Source organism: Citrus sinensis, chromosome 8, assembly GCF_022201045.2.
Source record: "Citrus sinensis cultivar Valencia sweet orange chromosome 8, DVS_A1.0, whole genome shotgun sequence".
In the NCBI taxonomy this organism is placed as follows: Eukaryota; Viridiplantae; Streptophyta; class Magnoliopsida; order Sapindales; family Rutaceae; genus Citrus; species Citrus sinensis.
This window is the reverse complement of record NC_068563.1, coordinates 15570373-15580600: the sequence shown is the minus strand read 5'-3', so window position 1 is coordinate 15580600 and position 10228 is coordinate 15570373. Positions and strand designations below refer to the sequence as shown.

Sequence of the window (10228 nt, the reverse complement as noted above, 5' to 3'; positions counted from 1 at the left end):
TTTGTTTATTTATTTTTTTGTAATTGGAGTACTAGTAATTTGTGACAATTTGTGTCTAGTGCCGGAGAATTGAGAGTTACTGTGAGGTTGTTGTAATATGCTTATAGTTTATGGATTTCCTCTAGTTAATACTAATTTGGTTTTGCGAGAATTTGAAAAGTGTGGTTAAGGGTGGCAATTAAGTTAGAATTTGTTTCTTCGATTCTATTCAATGCAAATTAAATGGGTTTGGGTTTGAAGAAATTAATTCATTTAATAAATGGGTAAATTCGATTTAATTCGCTAATTAAACAAATTGAATTTGGGACTAAGGACATTGATTCATTTATTCGTTTAGGATTCGTTTAATAAATGGGTAATAAATAAATCAAATACGGTATATTCATTTATATATATATATATATATATATATAATTTAAAATTTGAAGGTTAATATAGTAATTCTTGACGATAATAAAACAAGCCATATAAGTGAAACAAGAATTAGGGCAGCCAACCCTAATCTTTACATTTTATCATTTCGCCTCTCTTTCCCTTCATCTCTCAACCAATATCCCTCCCTTGTCTCTAGTCTCCGCCCTCAATAATTTCTTCATCTCTCAGCCGACGTCGTCTTATCTAACACAATCACACAGTAAGCCGTAATTCTTTTTCTTTTTTTAACTTTTTAGCAATGGGTTTTGTGCTAACTGTTACTCTCGTAGATAAAAAAAAAATTTGTGTGCTTGTAAGTGATTTAACCAATGAAATGAATTTTCTTTAATTTTTTTAATCTTCGTTTATTATTACGTTCATGGTTAAGCAATAATGTTCACACAAGCTATTTGATTAAGATTTTAAATTATCAAAACAATAATAAACTAAGATTTTAAAGTGATGGTAAGGTTGTTTGTTCAAGAATTGACTCGCAAAGTTGTAAAGCATTGGAGGATTCGAAATTGTATGATGGCCATTAATATTAGCTAAATCTATTGGTTAGAATATTATAATTATTTTTATTATTTTAGTGATTCTAATTATAATAGTTAAGATTGCAGTATTTTTCAATCCAACAAGGTTAATCACTGAATTCAACAAAATTGCTGTGTTTGACTCTAAGGTTTTGCTGTAAGGACTTGTTTCTAATTAAGATTTATTTTTAAAAAATTATATAGAAAATTTTGATGTCACTATGGATCAACTTGGTCAAAACATTGTGAACATGAGCACTAATAGTTCTTCATCTACAGAGAGTGCTAATGATCCTAATGACAATGTGGGAGTGTGATAGGTAAAGTTTTATCTTACTTATTTTTCTTGGCTTTGTAGATTTAATTATTATTTCCTTAACAATATCACAAATTTGTTATATATTTGATATTTTAAAATATTATAGTGACTTTTATTAGTGTTGCAACATTTTATTAGTGTTGCAACATGTTAATCATTTTATTTACTTTTTGGTGTATGATTCTTGTTTTCAAGGCGACAAAGACAAAATGAAGAGAATTAAAAAAATCTCCTAGTTTAAAATTTGAATTTGAATTACTATTATTTGTATTGTTAAGAATTTGTAATTTTTGTTTGGATGACTATTAATTTAATCTTCGAATAGGATTTGGATTATTTCTATTGTGTAGGATGTTAGGATATTGTCTTTTTATATTTTATTTTGCTTAATTTCATTTATTAATTATATTTTTCTAAAGAATTGTAAACAAATTTAGATTTGATTTTATTCGTTATAGATCCGTAATAGGCAGGGATGGCAATGGGGAGGGGAGGGGAGGAGACCGATCTCCCCGTACCCATCCCCAATATTTTGCGTATGTCCCCGTCCCCTCCCCGTCCCCGTCAGAATTACTTGAGAGAATTCCCATCCCCTCCCCGAATAATAACAGGGGATCCCCGAGGGTCCCCGATCCCCGAATAACTAATACATTTTTTTTTTGTTTTCGATTTTGAGTTAATCATATTAAAATAAAAAATTCAAATAAAAGTAAAGTTCAAATATATCTTACATTAATATATATTACAAAAGTCACATACATTAAATTAGTAAGTAACGCAACATGCAAGGGATACAAACTTCTTTTACAAACTATCATGAATAAATTAATAGTCTAATACAAAATTGTTACAAATAAAATCGAATTTAGATTCAAAATTAACTTTTTCAATGGTGGCGTGGGCACTTTATAAATGTGGACTATTCCCTTTACAACACAATAGTTAAATTGGAACAAATCAAGAGCAAATATTAGATTAGATATTAAAATTGTGATTGGCTGTGGGCAATTATAACATCTAAAAATAAATAAAAAATAGATTTAAGTTTAAAATATTTAAAGAATATTAAAATTAAAAAAATGTTGGGCTAATAGAATCTACTCGGTCTTTTTAATGTCTTAAATAAAAATTTAGGACTTTAATTAGTTAATTAGGCTTAAAAGTTTAATAATATAAATATTTTGATATTTTTTATTTTAACCAATATTTATAATTTTATAATTTATTTACTAGTAATTTTAAAAAATTAAAATAAAATTAAAAATTAAAATGGGGAAATGGGTAGGGGATGGGGATTCCACCTCATCCCCGTCCCCTCCCCGAATAAGAAATTGGATAAAAAAATTTCTCTGTCCCTTCCCCGAATAAGAAATTGGGTATGAAATTATCCCCATACTCTCCCCGAATGGGAAAAATCCCCGAAGGTACCCGTCCCCGTGGGGATTTTTGCCACCCCTAGTAATAGGATGAACGAATAGTAAATAAATCCATATTCCATTTGATTCATTTATTAATTCTATTAAATGAATTGAACGGAACATTCTTTTAATAAATAAATTGAATCCAAATTCTAAGAATTCAATTTGTTTAATAAGTAAATCGAATCTAAATCATTAGATTTTTTACTTAATCCATTTATGATTCAATTTCATTTTGATTAGTTTATTTGTTTCACTGCCCTATGTAGTGTGATCTTGAAACATGTTCCTAGTCCAACAGATGCTAACTGGATGCACATTTTATATCATAACTGTTCTAATTCCCAGAAGGCTCTCAGCAAGGATGGGATGCAAATCAATAAAGTCCTAATTGTTGGTGTGAACCATTCGATCCAATATAATGCCAAGCTTTGAATGAAAGAATTAACAATCAAGGATTTAGGACTCTACCCCCTCTATCTAGCAGGACTTCAAAACTTGAACTCATTTAGAGCATCTCTGCACCCATACCATCTTCAAAATCGAAATACAAGCACACGACAATCAAGAAGTGTCATTGCTTCCCCAGCCAAGTCAAAGGTTTGTAAAATCATGAATTTAATGTTTGGCATCTAGGATTACAATAACCCACTAGATTTATATTTTTGTTAAAATCAAATATATAAAGCAATTCAAATATATAACTGAGAGTACTTGCAAATGTTCTTTTTAGTTTAAATCAACAATTTTCCTTGGTTTGAGAATAATATAGCTCATTCTGTTACTAAAATTGTTTGTACAAGACTACAATGTAGCACCCTTTTGAATTTGAGAAATGATAGTTTTGGTTTTATTGGCTAAAAAAGATTGAAATTACAAAATTGTTATCTGTGTTATCATATTTCCCAAGACAGAGTAGCAAAGAATACAACAGCTAAATAATTCAAAATAATGACTATAGAACCTAGAAAAACAATAAATAGTTGTTGCAGACCCCAAAAAAGAAAACAACAACAATAGAACCTAGAAAAACAGCAAACAACAGTTGTAAACCCTAAAACAATAAAACAACAGCTATAAAACTAAGAAAAATAGCAAAAAAAACAGTTGTAAATCCAAAAAAAATAAAATAGTAACTATGGAACCTAGAAAAACAGCAAACAACGGCTAAAAACCAAAAAAGAAAAAAATAAAACAACTATAAACCTAAAAAAAAAGCTAAACAGCAACCAGTACCAGCAGTTTATAAAGTAACAACACTAATTTAGTTCATTGAAGTACAAGAGAGTGAAAACTATGCTATGTTGAAGCAATTCCTAAAAACTTATTTGTTGAAATTCTTTACGTTGCATCCATGGCATTAAATTGGACATTGAATTAGTCAAATTGCAACTTTGAAACTCCAACTGCATAAAGTCATTGTGGTATAATTTTAACAGTTTGTCATTTTTAATTATTTAGTAGATATTACTTTTTGTCACAAACAATAAATTAAATTAAATTTACTTTCTGGATAAGGATGATGATGAACTAATGAACAACAAGTATTGTTTATCGTATGAAACAAATGTGTAGGTGCCCGCATGTTATATGTGACTCAAATTCAACACTTATCGATATCAATAACTTGTAATTAACTAGAAATATAAATTAATTTTATTGACAATGTTACTGGACAAGTTTGAGAGAGCGATGGACGATTACTTGACCTATTTTTTGTTGGCCAAGGACTTCTCCAAGTTGCTTTTAATTTGACGTCTTCCACGAGATAACTCTTCATTTTTCAATCTAGTTGCTTTAACAGTATTGGCATCTTGTACACATTCCGTATCAGTAGTACTTCATGGCTCTTCATAAGGTAATTCATGATCTTTCTCATTCATATTACCATCCATTTATGAACATAAAAGGTATCTAATTAATTTTGAGAACTTGCATGTTCATTCACTAGGCTATAAGCACTTTTACTCTTTGAAGCCCTACTTACTATTTTGGTGAAGGCATAACATAAAAATCTATATCGACATATTTGTTGTCATTTAGGATCTACTTAGATTTCACAGCCATGCTTATGCTGCACATATGCCACCCTTGCTTGCTTTGTCTACCTCTTCAAGATATATTAGTTAGGAGTTTCTTTGATAACAGTATAAAATATCCTAGAACTAAAATATAATGTGTTGTTACCTTTACTTTTCATATACCGCTTCTTGGAGTTATCATCTACAATAACAATATAAAGAAAATCCTCATTATCTTGAACACATCTCGTCATGAACAAATCAATAGCTTCTATAAACTTATCTTGGAAATTTTTGAATATTGCTTTCGTGTAAGTTTCGCTCGCTTGAGTCAATATTTTAACAGATACTTTTAAGTTGACCATTTGGTAATACATATTACACTATACTTTCAATTCTTTGTGCCGTTTATCATTAACCATTCTTTCAAAATGCATAAAAGGTTGGTCCATATTAAGGTTTGATTTCAAATAATCTTTCAAACAGTTAGGTAATTTTTATTTTAGCAGACCATGCTCGTCTATCATATGCCTAAGCCCATTTCTCTCTCAACTCACAAATCCTTTTAAGCCAATCATTATCATGCACATCATATACGTCAAGCATATTATTCCAAGTAGTCAAAAATTTATTTTTGTCTTCAATAGAATCCACAAACATTGATAAAAAATTCTTCACCCCACCAAGACACGTGAAAATAGAGTTTACATGCTTCAAGGCATTTTGCATTATATGCCAAGTACAAAACTTGTGGTATATGCTAGGCACTACCTGTAAAATAGCCTTAGCCATTGCTGCATCTTGTTCTACAAAGATAGGTTTTGGAGCCTTTCCAGACATCATTTGTAAATATATTTTAAACAACCATACAAATGAATCAATTGTCTTATCATGCATTAAAGCTGCCGCAAACACCATAGTTTTTCGATGATGATTAAATCCCAAAAACATAGAAGATGGTCAATTCACTTTATTAACCTTATAAGTTGTATCAAAATTAATAACATCCCTAATTGACCATAATTAATTATCATATGGAGAAGAAGGATATTTATTGAACTATTATTCTGATCAGAGATAAAAAAATCCATCATTTTTTCCTTATTGTCCAACTGTATAGAATAAAAAAATGATGGATATTTTAATCTTTGATCAGAATAATACTTCAATACACATCCTTCTTTTCCATATACCATTTTTTTTTGTCTAGTTGATCTAGTGTAATTCTTTTGATCTTGTTTTGTGTAGCCAAGAGAATCTCTTCCACCTACTTGTTTATCCATTAACTTAAAAATATAGACTTAATGAGATTCCAAATGCTTCAGCCAAGTCTATTTCAATTGCTTGAAATGCTGATATTTGATAAGTGCATATTTTTCATATATTTTGCTATTAATTTCTCCATCTTTTTCTTGTTTTGGTCTTAAATATTCTAGTTATTTTAGTTAATTTTTAATTTAGTAAATTATATTTTATTGTATTAATTTTTATCTTAGTTTTATTTATTTTGTTATTTTAGGTATATTATGGAATTAAAGAGAAATTAAATCGGAGCATTCAGGAAAGAAATTTGATTGAAGATTGAGAGACAAAAGTGCACAAGAGATCAAGAATTGGAAGGAATTAGAAAATAAAGAATATTCTCCAACTAAAGCTTGTATGGGCCAAGCAAAATTAATGTTGCACATGGAGCTAAAATTGGAAAATGGGAGTCAAAAAGGAAACCAAGCCAATTAACAAGCCAAGCCATCACATGAAAGCAAAATTGGAAAACAAAGATTGCAAACCAAAAGTGGCCAGCACGTGAAAGGAAGGAGAATAAAGCCTTTTGGCTTTAGGAAATCATGGCCAAATCATTATTGGCTTATTAATTGAAGCATGAAAGTGGCGGTTTTGGGCTTTGAATTTAATTCTTTCCATGCAAGTATTTAAAAAAAGCCACAATTGAAGCATTATAAAAGGATCAAGCGGAAGCAACACAAGGGGGTAATCGGCAACCAAGAGAAACTGAACAATTTGCAGCTGCAAAGGAGAAGAAAAAAATCAGCAGTCGGAATTAAATTGAAGCAAAGGCAGCCGCTTGAATTAATCTCCATGATTGGTTTTGTCAATTCAATTATGTTAGGCTAGATTTTTATTTGGTTGAGGGTGAATTCAAAACCCCGAACATGTCACATGATTAATTTTTAATTTATATCATTCAATTTATTTAATTGAGATTGTTTATGTTCTTCTATAATTAATGTTTATGGTTTATTCTTGTTTTATTTGAGTGGCCAATTAGATAGGACTTGAATAAATTCTATTGCTAGATTAAAATTCTTTATCCGTAATTGTCTTGAGATTTTAATCATAAGTAGCAGGTTGGAATCAATGATTTCAATTGGAGAACATAACCTAGGTTAAATAATCCGTGCTTGTGTGTTTATTGCCTAGATCAACCTAATATCTTTCTCTATTTAATGCTTCCATTATCTTAAATTTAAAGAGCTTGTTTTAAATTATTTAATGGGTAGAGATTAGGTGAAGGGTTTGTTTTGTCTAACGACACACTAAGGAAAGATTGAGACTAACAAAGCTTATTGTTGTCTACGGTTGATAGTTTCAATATAAATTGATGATAGAATTGATATATTATGTGCATGTTTGGTGGTGGCGAATGATCCTTTAACAAAAGTTTTTATCATTATTATTTCTTTCTCCTTTAATTAGAGTTTTTATTAAATTCTTGTTCGTAGTTTTAATTTCTTTATTTCTTACTATTTAGTTAAAAATTCATTAACCCCCCTTTTTATTTATAATTGGCATTTTCTTTAGTTAGATTAATTTATATTATTACTACTATTACTTTATTTTAAATCTTGCTTTAGGGTTGATAATAAATATAACTAGCATAGTCTCTGTGGGATCGATCCTGACTCGCTCTGTACTAATTATTTGTATTAGTTGTAAGGTTTTAAATTTGGTGCACCTTAACGACACTACCAAATTTTTGGCGCCGTTGCCGGGGACTAGCATTTAGTTTGTTTATTATCACTTGTTTTATTTTATTATTTTTACTTTTTTTCTCTCATTTTATTTATTTATTTTGTTTTAATTAGTTATTTTTGTTATATATTTAGATTTTCATGAGCATAGAGGACATTTGATTGAAACTCAAACAACTTAGAGCAACCTCATCATATTCAGAACTCGATTTTGCCATCCACATTCCACTCCTGAAGACAGAGCCAGGCAGCCCAGAACCCAAACCAATGGCTCAGAACAACAACCGAACACTTAAAGTGTTGGTAGCTCCTAACCTGGACCAGCAACCCTTATGCATTGAGAATCCAAACCCTCAGGTAAACTTTGAACTCAAATATGAGATGATTCATCTTCTTCTTACTTTTCATGGTCTTGCAAGAGAGGACACAAATAAGCACTTGAAGGAGTTCCATGTGGTCTGCTCCATAATGAAACCAGCTGGAGTTTCTGAAGAGCAAGTTAAGCTAATGACCTTCCCATTCTCTTTGGTGGATTCAGCCAAGGAATGACTGTACTATATTCCCTCCGGTACTGTCACTACATGGAATGAGATACGTCGGCTATTTTTGGAGTAATATTTCCTAGCATCAAAAGCTGGCAGTATTTGAAAAGAAATTTGTGGAATCCGACAATATAATAGAGAGTCACTTTATGACTATTGGGAACGATTCAAAAAAGCTATGTGCTAGTTGCCCCACCATCAAATAAGTGATCAGCTCCTTATTCAATACTTTTATGAGGGTCTACTACCTATGGATAGGAGTATGATTGATGCCGCTAATGGAGGAGCACTCGTAGATAAGACACCAGAAGCAGCCCGAAATCTCATTGCTAACATGGCTGCTAATTCCCAACAGTTCAACACCAGGAACGATCTATTACCGCCACCTAAACGAGTCAATAAGGTAAGTACTACTTCCCTCAAACAATAAGTTTCAAATCTTACTTCTTTGGTGTAACAATTAGCCCTAGGGCAACAGGTGAGACCATGTGGCGTCTGTTCCATGGTCGGGCATGCGACTGATATGTGCCCTACTCTTCAAGAGGGTTCACATGAGCAGACCAATGCAGTTGAGGGGTTCCTAGGCCAACCAAGACAAAGGTATGACCCTTATTCTAAGTTTTACAATGAAGGGTGGAAGGATCACCCTAATTTTAGGTATGGGAGCCAACAACAAGGCATTCCTAATGTGGCACCATCTCGACCACCGGGCTACCCCCAACAGTGGGTGCAACAACCTTACCAAGTTCAACCACCTCCACCTCCTCAAAATCAAGGTACGTCTTTCGAAGATCTTGTAAAAGCTCTCGCTACTAACTCTATGTAGTTCCAATAGACTACCCAGACACAGCTCCAACATTTAGAGAATCAAATTGGCCAATTGGCCGCATCTATGAGTAGGATAAAGGCTAGAACTTCAGGAAAGTTACATTCTCAACCAGAAATTAATCTAAAGGAGAATGCTAGTGCTATGCCTTTTAGCAGCGGAAAATAGTTGAAACCATTATTAGGTAAGCCATCAAAAGTGTCCACAACATCACCGCACTCTATGACCAATCCCTCCCTTGAGGCTCTTCCTTTAACAAGGAAAGATGATTCCCACTCTGCATTGCCAGTCGACCCATCTGGCCAAGTAAGTACCCCCTCACCTCGAATTAAGACCCTTTCCATTCCTCCACCATTTCCTAGCAGGTTTAAAAAATCCAAGAAAGAGGAGAAGGAAAAGGAGATCCTTGAGACCTTTCGTAAAGTAGAGGTAAATATTCTTTTACTTGATGCTATTAAATAGGTGTCGCGTTATGCAAAATTTTTGAAGGAATTATGCAACAACAAGCGAAAGTTAAGCGGTAACGAAAAAGTAAGTGTAGGAGAGAACGTTTCTGCTGTACTTCAAAGAAAACTACCTTTTAAGTGCAAGGATTCATGTACTTTTACTATCCCCTGCACTATTGGCAATACCAGATTCGAAAGATGTATGCTAGATTTAGGGGCCTCAATTAATGTTATGCCATATTCGATTTATAATTCCTTAAATTTAGGTCCAATGGAAGAAACTGGTATAATTATTCAATTGGCTGATAGATCTAATGCTTACCCGAAGGGGGTTGTGGAAGATGTTCTTGTGTAGGTCAATGAATTGGTCTTTCCAGCTGATTTTTATATCCTTGAAATGGACGATGAATCATCGCCCAATCCCACTCCTATTCTGTTAGGGCGACCATTCCTTAAGATAGCCCGAACCAAGATTGATGTTCACGATGGAACCCTCATAATGGAATTCGATGATGAAGTGATCCGCTTCAATATCTTTGAGGCAATGAGGTATCCTAGTGGTGTACATTCTGTCTTTGCCATATATGATATTAATACTTTAGTGCAGGATTTCTTTGAATTATCCCGTAATGACAGTTTTGAAATTGCCATAAGCAAAAAACTTACGAAAGATGATTCTAAGGAACATGCAAATTCGATAAAGTTGGATGATGAGGTAG

At 32.2% G+C, this 10228-nt stretch overlaps 1 long non-coding RNA gene across 3 annotated transcripts; it reads left to right on the top strand.

Annotated features, from left to right (window-relative positions):
• Positions 1-497: 497 nt before the first annotated feature.
• Positions 498-6905, top strand: LOC127899043 (uncharacterized). 3 transcript variants are annotated; one of them, XR_008050831.1, is made up of 3 exons: positions 498-1270; positions 3039-4545; positions 6228-6905. It is a non-coding gene; the product is annotated as an uncharacterized LOC127899043 (long non-coding RNA). The 3 variants fall into 3 exon arrangements; XR_008050832.1 differs by having other exon boundaries at positions 3036-3287; XR_008050830.1 differs by having other exon boundaries at positions 3036-4545.
• Positions 6906-10228: the final 3323 nt, after the last annotated feature.